The following is a 12,948-nucleotide window of genomic DNA, read 5'->3' as shown; positions in this document are numbered from 1 at the left end:
CTTTTAATCTGCAGCCACTGTCATTTTCTGAGAATGCATTGCAAAATGGCTACTTGGAATTGTTCTGTACACAGAGTGTGTACTGACCACCACCCAGAAACATAATTTCCTGCTTGTGTGATTGGCTCACCAATTTTCCCAGAAGTCTGGCTAAGATACAAGTCAGATTTCATGCATCCCCTGCAACAAAAATTTTATTTTTTGAGAGATGCTTTTAATAGGAGCACGTCTAAAGGGATGCAGGCCCAGCAGATTTCCTCATTAGTGTCCTTCAGCTCCACACCTTACAGTTATTTATGACACAACTCTCATTAGACCCACTTAGTACAGAGGCTAACTAGCAAACAGTCTATGAATGGTATATAAAGAGCATAGTGTACTAAGATCCCGTTGTTCCTGATGACATCATTGTGACAAAATGTGCTCTCATACTTCCAATCTGTCAAGAACAGGCTCCAGGAAGTTGTGTACATGCCCTGTAGCTTGTAAAAGTTCTTATACAAGCACTGTTATAGAGTAAGTATATTTGAATTGTTTTAAATTGCTTAATAAATGCGCAATGACACTATTGGAGAATGCCTCTTGTTTTTTCCTTGTGCATATACAAAACTGGAGGAAAGTTCATGAAAAAGTGATCCTGGGGAGTGTATCTGGAGAATGTTGCTGGATAGAAAATACACTCTTAAAGCGCTAAAGGGGATCATGGAGATCTGGTGAGTGTGGTGTTCACAAGGGGATCACATATCGATCACAATAAGTAAAGATACTGGATTTTCAACCTCTGGGCACAAGACACTTTTTAATGAGTACTTTATGAACTTTTGATTCTCAACACTGTTTATTGGATATATACACATCACACAGAGACTTGTGTTGCTGACTTTTGCACAGAATTTATATTGTTTACAATATTTATGCACTATATATAAACATGCACTTCACTTAGTTAAGTATGCAAATGAGGGAAATGAGTTGTGGTACAGTTCCATGTGTATGGTGTCACTAAAGGGAATTTATTTATATTATTCTATATGGTAGTTGTTCTGTTGTAGTATTACAAGTGCCACACCGTATTGTCTTTACAGGTACATATACGCTATAGTAACTGCTTCTTAGACACTGTTTTTTGTTATATAGATCAATATAAAGATTAATTACTTTGGAAACACTTGTGAACATTTGACCTTTTAGGAGAACAACATGTTTGTAGGTTAAAATAAAATCATGTACACAATTTCAAGTTTAAGTTACTGTTGGACTTTCAAAAATTCAATGAACTAATGTCAAAATAAATTGCAACTGGTACAGAATTCAGCACACTACATTATCAAACAAAATTGGATGACCTTCAACTCTTAACAATATAAAATGTAAGCTAAAATAATCCACCCTAGCAAAAATTCATTTGATGACACCTTCTTTTGTAACATTTTTTGCCGAAACATCAAAATAGTTCTGATGGATCAACTGACACTGATTTCATTTGTCTAAGCAGATAAATCATCAGTATTGAACTTGTCATCGCTCAAAAGACATTGTCTATACTTTATTCAATTTGCATTTTTTTACATTTTTTTCTAGAATATCTAATGCTAGGGTGTACAAAATTCAAGGTTAGACAGGCCATAAATTGAAACAATCTCACTGAAGTAATATTTCAATAAAGAATTGTAGTTATATGTTATAATTGCAGCTTCATTGAAGTACAAAAGTTAACAGAATCCTTTGTTATTATTATATTTTTTTATTATATAAAAACTGTCCTTAATAACATTTTCTTTCACATCATCTTATTTGAAATGCATTCTATTGAACACGATTGTCTGATGTTTTAAAATGTCTTTTGAAAAATGAAGCATACTAACTTTAAGACTGATGTACCCAATAGTAGCATTAGAGTGTTTTATTTTCAAGAAAATATTGTATAGTGGCTGTGTAATGTGTTTGCCCCTGCTTCAGACCCCAGTATAAGATGGAGAGATGAAGCATATTGGCTTAGAATCCTTAAAAAAATAAAAAGTATAAGGGAGAGAGATAAGCAGATGGGAAGCCTGAAATACAAATTAGAGTGTATTATCTGACCAATAATAGCCACACATTGTGCATGGTGGCTGAAAATGTAATGTACAAAAATGAAGATGTACGCACTTTGGTTAGGCCACACTGTAAAAGGGAGAGACAAGAACGTTTTTGTTATTCTGAAATAAAAATTGGAGAGTGCTATTTCATATTTACTAGCCAATAGCCACACATATTGTATAGTGGATGAAGATTAGGTGGCACCTTGGTTCGGCTGCAGTATAGAGAGAGTGCAGAGAGAAAGAAAAGACAGGTTCTGTTCTGATGTGCACAATGGAAATATTTGTTTCCTTTCGTTAAATTAATTATTTTGTTTTGTCATATTCATTATTTTGGAATGATCAGTTTTTTTGTATGATCAAACGCTATTTGTATATTGGGATTCATTTTGTATATGAATTTTTCCATATCAATTTGTAGTTTCAAAAGATTGGCTATATTTATTTTAACGTGTTAATTTATTATTTCAGGAGATTACTTCGGCACTCTGTTTGGGTTGAATGGAGGTGAATTCATCAGAATCTCTGAATCATAACATAATGAATTGAACAAAATGTATTTAAGCTTCATTCATGATGTTATGATTTAGAGATTCTGATGGATCCACCACCATCCAACCGAAACACAATAAGGGATCTTTCACACTGATCAGTTTTTGATTTTCATCTTCACACTGGTCCCTTGTGTTTAAGTTGCAAAAAGTGCTTGCTGCATTTTTGTTGCATGCTTGGTGCGGTAAAAAAACTACAGAAATTAATAAATGTAAACTGTGGAAAAAGGCATCAAAAATGCAATGCACTGGTGTGAAGTGCTTTGTCCAGTCACATGTCCAGAGAAAAATTCTAGCGCAAACGTGGCAAAAATGCATCAAAAACAATATTCACCACAGGAAAAATGCAGCAAAATACATATGCATTTTTGCCAAATTTATGCAATAGAGCAGTGTGAAAGAAGCCTTACAAAAAAATGTATTTCAACAAAAAGTCTAAATGAACCTGAACCAATTTGATAATTTCTTATGTTGTTATGTTTTTCAGATGTTTCAAACATTAACATATGGTCTGAAAGAAATGAATTAATACACATAAATTTAATTGTTTTGTTATAATTTATTTTGGATTTGTTGAAATTTGTTACTATTGTGATTTGAAGATTCAGATACATATAAATCTCCCAATAATAAACATTTGTAACGAAACGCACATGATTATTGAACATTAAAAAAATGAGACAAAGATAAATCATTTCAGACCTTTTTCCACCTTAATGTGACCTATAAACTGTACAACTCAGTTGAAAAACAAACTGAAATCTTTTAGGGAGGGGAAGTAAAAATAAAAAAACAAAAATGATGTGGTTGCCCAAGTATACACACCCTCTAATAACTGGGGTTGTAGCAGTGTTCAGAATTAAGCAATCATATTCAAACGGACGTCAAATAGGAGTCAGTACACACCTGCCATAATTTAGAGTGCCTCTGTATAACCCCACATAAAGTTCAGCTGTTCTAGTAGGTCTTTCTTGACTTTTTCTTAGTTGCATCCTACAACAAAAACCATGGTCTGCAGAGATCTTCCAAAGCAACAGAGGGATCTCATTGTTAAAAGATATCAGTTATGAGAAGGGTACAATGTTTTTCCAAGGCACTAGATATACCATGGAACACAGTGAAGACCGTCATCATCAATTGGAGAAAATATGGCACAACAATGACATTACAAAGAACTGGACGTCCCTCCAAATTTGATGAAAAGACAAGAAGGCTGCCAAGAGGTCTACATCAACATTAAAAGAGCTGCAGGAATATATGCCAAGTACTGGATGTGTGGTATCTGTGACAACAATCTCCTGTATTCTTCATATGTCTGGGCTATGGGTTAGAGTGGCAAGACGGAAGCCTTTTCTTATGAAGAAAAACATCCAAGCCTGGATAAATTTTGCAAAAACACATCTGAAGTCTCCCAAAAGCATGTGGGAAAATATGTTATGGTCTGATGAAACCAAGGTTGAACTTTTTTGGCTATAATTCCAAAAGATATGTTTGGCGCAAAAACACACTGCACACAACCAAAAGAACACCATACCCACCGTGAAGCATGGTAGTGGCAGCATCTTGCTTTGGGGCTGTTTTTCTTCAGGTGGGACAGCGGCCTAAGTCAAGGTAGAGGAAATTATGACCAGTTCCAAATACCAGTCAATATTGGCACAAAACCTTCAGGCTTCTGCTAGAAAGCTGAACAGGAAGAGAAACGTCATCTTTCAGCATGACAATGACCCAAAGCATACATCCAAATCAACAAAAGAATAGCTTCACCAGAAGAAGATTAAAGTTTTGTACTGGCCAAGCCAGAGCCCAGACCTGATTCCAAATGAAAATGTGTGTTGTGATCTGAAGAGGGCTGTGTACAGGAGATGCCTTCACAATCTGACAGATTTGGCTTGTTTTTGCAAAGAAGAGTGGGCAAGATGTGCCATGGTGTTAGACTCATACTCAAAAAGCCTGAGTGCTGTAATAAAATCAAAAGGTGCTTCAACAAAGCATTAGTGTAAGTGTGGAAAGGGATTTCTCTGTACAGACAGAAAAAAAACACAGCGCTATCGTGTAAATAAATTAACAGTGAAAAAAATTAATTTCTGTGAAAAGCTGCCAGTATTAATACTAAAATACCATAGTAAACAAAGAAACAAAAAACAAGATAATACGGCGCTAATATTTAAACCTGTGAAAAATATATATGTGAAATATATCTCAAAAAGTTGAATGCAACATTCATAAAAATAAATGTAAAATAAATGACCAAAAGAATGATCAAAAATTTGATAAAAGAATTGACAATATGGTATTCAATGTGACAAATCCAACCATATAAATAAATGAAGTGACAAAGAAATTGTCCATAAAAAATCAGTGCAAATTAAGTCCAATTAAGGTGAGCATCTGTGATTAATCAGGAAAGGGATCCTCCACCAAAAAGGTCACCCAATGTGTGGGAAATGAAATCTCCTTACCAGAGACAAAGACCGGGCTTTCAACGGTCTAATTCAGCATAAGGATGTTTAAAGTCTTCCTTGAAAAGACTATTCCAGACACTGCTATGAATCACCAGTATTGATAACTCCAAAAGATAGAATCCCATTCAAATCCGCTCCAGTTAAACATTGGTGTTCATAAAAAATAAAGAATGGTAGGAAACCACATAGTGCATTACTGTGTAAACATTGAGCTTTAATAAAAACAGGTGTGCACTTACAGCAAAAACTTTGTAATCTCGCATGTGGGATATGGTATGGAAGGGATGGCGTTTCCTCAAGCCTCCGTTCGCTTCGTGTCTCCGTCCGTCGCGTGTCTCTCCCTCTAACGTGATGACGTCACTGTGGCTAAGCTCCTCCTACGCGTTTCGTCGCAATACGGACGTCTACGGGGATAGGCTGCCTGAGAGAACGTGATCACGAAGCTCATTATATATAGCCTCATCCGCCATGATGGAAGAGGGCAAAATCAATACGAGCTATGGGAAAGAAAAAACGGAGCGTGCACGTGTTAATGTGCGACGCATAAACGAAGCTAATTGTGGGAAGGAATGTTAATATTCAGATAGATGCCATCTTGTGGACAAAGGGGAGTAAGACACGTGGACGGAAAAAACGCAGCAAAGGATACTATAGGAAACACCATCGCAGCTATCAATGACTTAACATCTCTTAATGAAAGTATGACATACAAGGCCTGTACAACACATATCTCCTCTAAACATGCACAAATACATATATGTCATGAATCCTATATGTAATTACAAGATCATAAATTTCTTGATATATTTGAATTATATTTGTATATTGAAAACATTAGAAGATCAAGAAAAAAACCAAAAATATGATAAAAATATTAAAAATATGTTAAAAACATTATTAAAAAGATTTTATAAAAAAGATGGACATAAAAATATGAACATAAAAAATGTGGACGGGAACAAAAACTAACTAAGCATTATTTAAAAAACAATTAATGTCCCAATCCACATTTAACCCATGAGGCCTATATGATCGCATATTGAAAATCCAGCGGGTCTCAAGCTGGGAGATAGTGCGCACTTTATTTGTACCCCTCCAGTGTGGACGTAATTTTTCCATAGGTAGAAACAATGTACCATCAATACTTTGGGCGTGATGCTTCGCATAATGTTTAGATAAATTATGTTTAGAGAATCCTCTACCTATGTTACCTACATGTTCATTTAATCTAATATTAACAGCTCGTTTGGTTCGTCCTATGTATTGTTTTTTACAGGGACACTGTATTAAGTAAACCACATGGTCACTTGTACAGGTAATAAATGTCTCAATGTCATATATCTTAAGGGTCTGAGTAGATTGAAAAGTAGTAAGCTTGCGTCCCTGAAATGCATTAATTTTGCAAATATTGCATTTTCGACATGGATAAAAACCCTTCATTTCTTGAAAAAAATTTACTACTTTAGGAGGATCTATTATATTTGGGGCAACCTTTAAACGTAATGATGGTGCTCCTCTAAAAATTACTATGGGTTTCTCTGGAATGATCGATCCCAATATCTGATCATTCTTTAAAACACCCCAATGTTTTCTTAAGATCTTTTTTACAGAGAAGTGTTGGTCAGAGAACCCAGTAATTAAAGCGAAGCTGAAAAAATCTTTATTATCAGTATCTGTCTTTTTTGTGGTTAAAAGCTGATCTCTATTTAAAGTACTGACAGTCAAAATAGTTACTAATACTATTTTGACTGTCAGTACTTTAAATAGAGATCAGCTTTTAACCACAAAAAAGACAGATACTGATAATAAAGATTTTTTCAGCTTCGCTTTAATTACTGGGTTCTCTGACCAACACTTCTCTGTAAAAAAGATCTTAAGAAAACATTGGGGTGTTTTAAAGAATGATCAGATATTGGGATCGATCATTCCAGAGAAACCCTTAGTAATTTTTAGAGGAGCACCATCATTACGTTTAAAGGTTGCCCCAAATATAATAGATCCTCCTAAAGTAGTAAATTTTTTTCAAGAAATGAAGGGTTTTTATCCATGTCGAAAATGCAATATTTGCAAAATTAATGCATTTCAGGGACGCAAGCTTACTACTTTTCAATCTACTCAGACCCTTAAGATATATGACATTGAGACATTTATTACCTGTACAAGTGACCATGTGGTTTACTTAATACAGTGTCCCTGTAAAAAACAATACATAGGACGAACCAAACGAGCTGTTAATATTAGATTAAATGAACATGTAGGTAACATAGGTAGAGGATTCTCTAAACATAATTTATCTAAACATTATGCGAAGCATCACGCCCAAAGTATTGATGGTACATTGTTTCTACCTATGGAAAAATTACGTCCACACTGGAGGGGTACAAATAAAGTGCGCACTATCTCCCAGCTTGAGACCCGCTGGATTTTCAATATGCGATCATATAGGCCTCATGGGTTAAATGTGGATTGGGACATTAATTGTTTTTTAAATAATGCTTAGTTAGTTTTTGTTCCCGTCCACATTTTTTATGTTCATATTTTTATGTCCATCTTTTTTATAAAATCTTTTTAATAATGTTTTTAACATATTTTTAATATTTTTATCATATTTTTGGTTTTTTTCTTGATCTTCTAATGTTTTCAATATACAAATATAATTCAAATATATCAAGAAATTTATGATCTTGTAATTACATATAGGATTCATGACATATATGTATTTGTGCATGTTTAGAGGAGATATGTGTTGTACAGGCCTTGTATGTCATACTTTCATTAAGAGATGTTAAGTCATTGATAGCTGCGATGGTGTTTCCTATAGTATCCTTTGCTGCGTTTTTTCCGTCCACGTGTCTTACTCCCCTTTGTCCACAAGATGGCATCTATCTGAATATTAACATTCCTTCCCACAATTAGCTTCGTTTATGCGTCGCACATTAACACGTGCACGCTCCGTTTTTTCTTTCCCATAGCTCGTATTGATTTTGCCCTCTTCCATCATGGCGGATGAGGCTATATATAATGAGCTTCGTGATCACGTTCTCTCAGGCAGCCTATCCCCGTAGACGTCCGTATTGCGACGAAACGCGTAGGAGGAGCTTAGCCACAGTGACGTCATCACGTTAGAGGGAGAGACACGCGACGGACGGAGACACGAAGCGAACGGAGGCTTGAGGAAACGCCATCCCTTCCATACCATATCCCACATGCGAGATTACAAAGTTTTTGCTGTAAGTGCACACCTGTTTTTATTAAAGCTCAATGTTTACACAGTAATGCACTATGTGGTTTCCTACCATTCTTTATTTTTTATGAACACCAATGTTTAACTGGAGCGGATTTGAATGGGATTCTATCTTTTGGAGTTATCAATAATGGTGATTCATAGCAGTGTCTGGAATAGTCTTTTCAAGGAAGACTTTAAACATCCTTATGCTGAATTAGACCGTTGAAAGCCCGGTCTTTGTCTCTGGTAAGGAGATTTCATTTCCCACACATTGGGTGACCTTTTTGGTGGAGGATCCCTTTCCTGATTAATCACAGATGCTCACCTTAATTGGACTTAATTTGCACTGATTTTTTATGGACTATTTCTTTGTCACTTCATTTATTTATATGGTTGGATTTGTCACATTGAATACCATATTGTCAATTCTTTTATCAAATTTTTGATCATTCTTTTGGTCATTTATTTTACATTTATTTTTATGAATGTTGCATTCAACTTTTTGAGATATATTTCACATATATATTTTTCACAGGTTTAAATATTAGCGCCGTATTATCTTGTTTTTTATTAGTGTAAGTGTGTTCACACAACCATATTATTTTAGTTTTTTGATTTTACTTCCCTCCATTTAAAAGATTTCAGTTTGTTATTCAATAGAGTTGTACAGTTTATAGGTCACATTAAAGGTGTAAAAAAATCTGAAACTATTTATCTTTGTCTCATTTTTTTACATCACAAAAACGTGATATATATATATATATATATATATATATATATATATATATATATATATATATATAAACAATCACACATCTGGAATTGGTGTAAAAAGCCCAATGCTTATTGAGTAATGGACACAAATGGGTTATAGGATACAAATAAATCACAGCTGATGTCAAGCTATGTGTTAGGAACATGATGACATTGATACAAAAAATAAGAATTCATATATAGTATATATATATATATATATATATATATATATATATATATATATATATATATATATATATATATATATATATATATATATATATATATATATACACATGCACGCATCTGGAATTGGTGTAAAAAGCCAAATGCTTATTGAGTAATGGACATAAATGGGTTATAGGATACAAATGAATCACAGCTGAGGTCAAGCTATGTGTTAGGAACATGATGACATTGATAGGTTTGATGCGTTTTGTAGGCATTTGGCACTCATCAGGAGCAAAAAAAAATGAAAAAAAGGTATCAAATTGGATCTAATGTTTTGCCCAGATAGTAAGAAAGAAGGCAAGGGCAGGGGGAAACAAGATGTGTAACTCCCTGGAATACTTACATATAAAATGTTCTAAATAATCAGTGATGCAAGTCAGGATCTGCGAGGCAAATCTGTCCCGAGAGCTGAGGGAATAAACCCAAGGAAGAAGCAAGTGCACCAACACACCCCAGGATCACCCTTCAAACGTAATAGGCAAAGGTGAAAAAATTCTACTATATCGATTTTGTACCAATATGTGTGAATAGTACCTAGGGCTGCTGTTAGAAATCACGGGGCCCCATACAGCCTACCTGACAGGGCCCCCCCCCCCCCCAATATATCAAGACCATATTTTCACAAATAAATACACTAAATTCATTATTAGCGGACACAAACATAACAGAAAACCCGTGTGGGAATTAGCCATTTTTTATTTGTGTTTTACATTTAAAAAAAAAAAGTACATTCACGGTGATAGGGGGGCACACGGGGAGGGGGGATCCGAACCAGGCAGAACAGGGAAGGGAATCAGTGATCAGTGTCAGAGAAGCAATTACAGGAATGATGCCCATGTGTCTGTGTTCTCCCTGCAGCAGCTGAAAGCCAGGAGGAGGGGGGAAAACTGTCTTTCAGCTTCTGCAGAGGGCCGCACAGGGCATCCTTCTGTAGCTGCCCCTCCGCCAAACCACACAAATTCCCCCTGCTGTTTGGGCCCCCCTGTGCGCCCGGGCCCCCTACAGGAGGACTGGTGGTCCCCCCTATCAGCGGCCCTGATAGTACCTAATATATATATATATATATATATATATATATATATATATATATAGTATTTATGAACTATAAACCAACACCCATTATTGCAGGAAAAAGTGAAAAGCATAGTAAATACAAAGTGAAGGGAATCATGTATCACATATAAGTATAAGTAACACCTGACATTCTCTGGGCTCTGTCCATACATAATTATGGAATTATGTGAACTTTAGAACCCTATTAAAGTCTATGGGACTTGAACGTTTGAAATCTAAAGTGCTAATTTTAAAGGCTAATATGCAAGTTATTGTTCTAAAAAGTATTTGGGGACCTGGGTCCTGTTTTTTCAGGAGCAGTGATTTTAATAATGCTAAAAGTGAAACAATAAAAGTGAAATATTCCTTTAAATTTCGTACCTAGGTGGGGTGTAAAGTTAGCATGTGAAATATCGCATGTTTCCCGTACTTAGAACTGTCCCTGCACATAGTGTCATTTCTGAAAGAAAAAAAGACAACGTTGGAGCAGGAAGCCGGGACCGAGTGGATTACCACCGCTGGATTTTTTTTATTTATTTTTTATTAATAAAGGACTTTTTTCTACGGTGTGTGTGTTTTCCAACTATTTACACTTCATTCGTGAAATGGTAGGGGTACAATGTACCCCATTACCAATTCACATAGGGGGGCAGGATCTGGGGGTCCCCTTTGTTAAAGGGGTCTTCCAGATTCTGATAAGCCCCCCGCCCGCAGACCCACACAACCACTGGGCAAGGGTTGTGGGGATGAGGCCCTTGTCCCCATCAACATGGGGACATCCTCCCCATGTTGAGGGCATGTGACCTGTTACAGTTCAGGAGAGGGGGGGCCGCACTCTGTCCCCCCCTCTTTTCTGCGGCCGGCCAGGTTAACGTGCTCGGATAAGGGGTCTGGTGTGGATTTTTGGGGGAACTCCACGCCATTTTTTTTTAAATTTGGGGTGGAGTTCCCCTTAAATTCCACACCAGACCTGAAGGTTCTGGAATGGATTTTTGGGGGAACCCCATGTCATTTTTTTTTAAATTGACGGCAGGGTTCCCCTTAATATCCATTCCAGACCTGAAGGGCCTGGTAATTGAATTTGGGGGGACCCCCACGCTTTTTTTTTCCTATGAATGAATCCTCTCTGAATTGCCAGAGCCGACAATTTATTATAGACGCAAGTCAATTTTAAATGTCTTTTTTTTCTTTCAGAAATGACACTTTGTGCAGGGACATTTCTAAGTACAGGAAATATGTGCTATTTCACATGCTAACTTTACACCCCCCCCCAGGTACGAAATTTAAAGGAATATTTCACTTTTATTGTTTCACTTTTAGCATTATTAAATTCACTGCTCCCGAAAAAACGTCCGTTTTTAAAACTTTTTTTTTTGCCATGATACATGTCCCCTGGGACAGGACCCATGTCCCCAAATACTCTTTAGGACAATAACTTGCATATTAGCCTTTAAAATTAGCACTTTAGATTTCTCCCATAGACTTTAACAGGGTGTTCCGTGGCTTTTCGAATTTGCTGCAAACACCCCAAATCGTTTGTTGTTCCCCGAACAGGCAATGTTCGAGTCGAACATGAGTTCGACTCGAACTCGAAGCTCATCCCTACTGGTGACATTGCACAGAAATGTGCTCTGACACAGGATGTCCATGAGTGAGCAGAAAGCCAGAGTGTGAACAAGACTTCCAAGGAGGTATAAATAAAGCCCAACTCTCGCCATACTAAGCACGGAAGATCAAGGAAGATCGAGGAGAGATGGCCTCGCCTCAGCGGCAAAACTGTCCGCTGAAAGAATAATCAATTTTGTCATATCAATTAATGATGTATATGTCAATTTTAATTGTATTTTTTATTTATTTTTTAGTCTGATCGCACTGGATCACCACCTTGCAGCAGACAGAGGGTTCGGCGACAACGAGAAACGGAGCAAGTTCCATCAAGGGTGGAACAAAATCTGGTGAAATTGGTCGAAGATTTACGCCAGGAAAGACATAAAAGCGATGTCTTCCTGGACTTAAATAATCCGAGGACAAGCTTCTGCCGGAGTCTTTATTTCCTCCTAGAAAAATTAAATGAAAAAATGTGAGCGGCAGTGCTGGGAAAATATATATTGTTATATAGCTTATTGCACAAATGCTCAAAGGCATTCTCGACCTGCACCAGACATGCCTTTCATACATGGAGGAAATATGCAGACACCCGTCTATGATCAACCGGCACAAGCTTGTTCATCGTTCTCTCAAGGTCCTCCCCAAACTATGTTTCAAACACATAGACCACAAGGACAATTTTCAAGACCATCACCAGTCTCCTCCCCGTTTCGCCAACAGGTGATGGCTCAGCTTCCCCCCTTCAGCAAAGGATGCCGAATCCCTCATCCTTTGAAGACATGTCACAGGACTCCTTTCAGACCTATCATAATTTGTAAAAAAAAATATTGGACGTTTGCAAGTTTATATTAAAACATTTGCACTTTGCATGGACCTAAACTTTGGAAAGTACTTGAATCTTCGAATATTTGATAGGTTTTGTTTACAGAAAAAGTTATTCATATTTTAATAAGATTTTTATATTTTCATGTTGGAAAATAGTT

The 12,948-nt window shown here is 36.4% G+C and overlaps 1 pseudogene; it reads left to right on the top strand.

Moving 5' to 3' along the window:
* LOC120922626 overlaps positions 1–12,441 on the top strand; it is a 40,234-nt pseudogene extending 27,793 nt beyond the window's left edge.
* Positions 12,442–12,948: the final 507 nt, after the last annotated feature.

This window comes from Rana temporaria, chromosome 1 (genome assembly GCF_905171775.1).
Source record: "Rana temporaria chromosome 1, aRanTem1.1, whole genome shotgun sequence".
Lineage (NCBI taxonomy): Eukaryota > Metazoa > Chordata > Amphibia > Anura > Ranidae > Rana > Rana temporaria.
The sequence above is the reverse complement of the archived record's forward strand: the minus strand, read 5'-3'. Positions and strand labels throughout refer to the sequence as shown.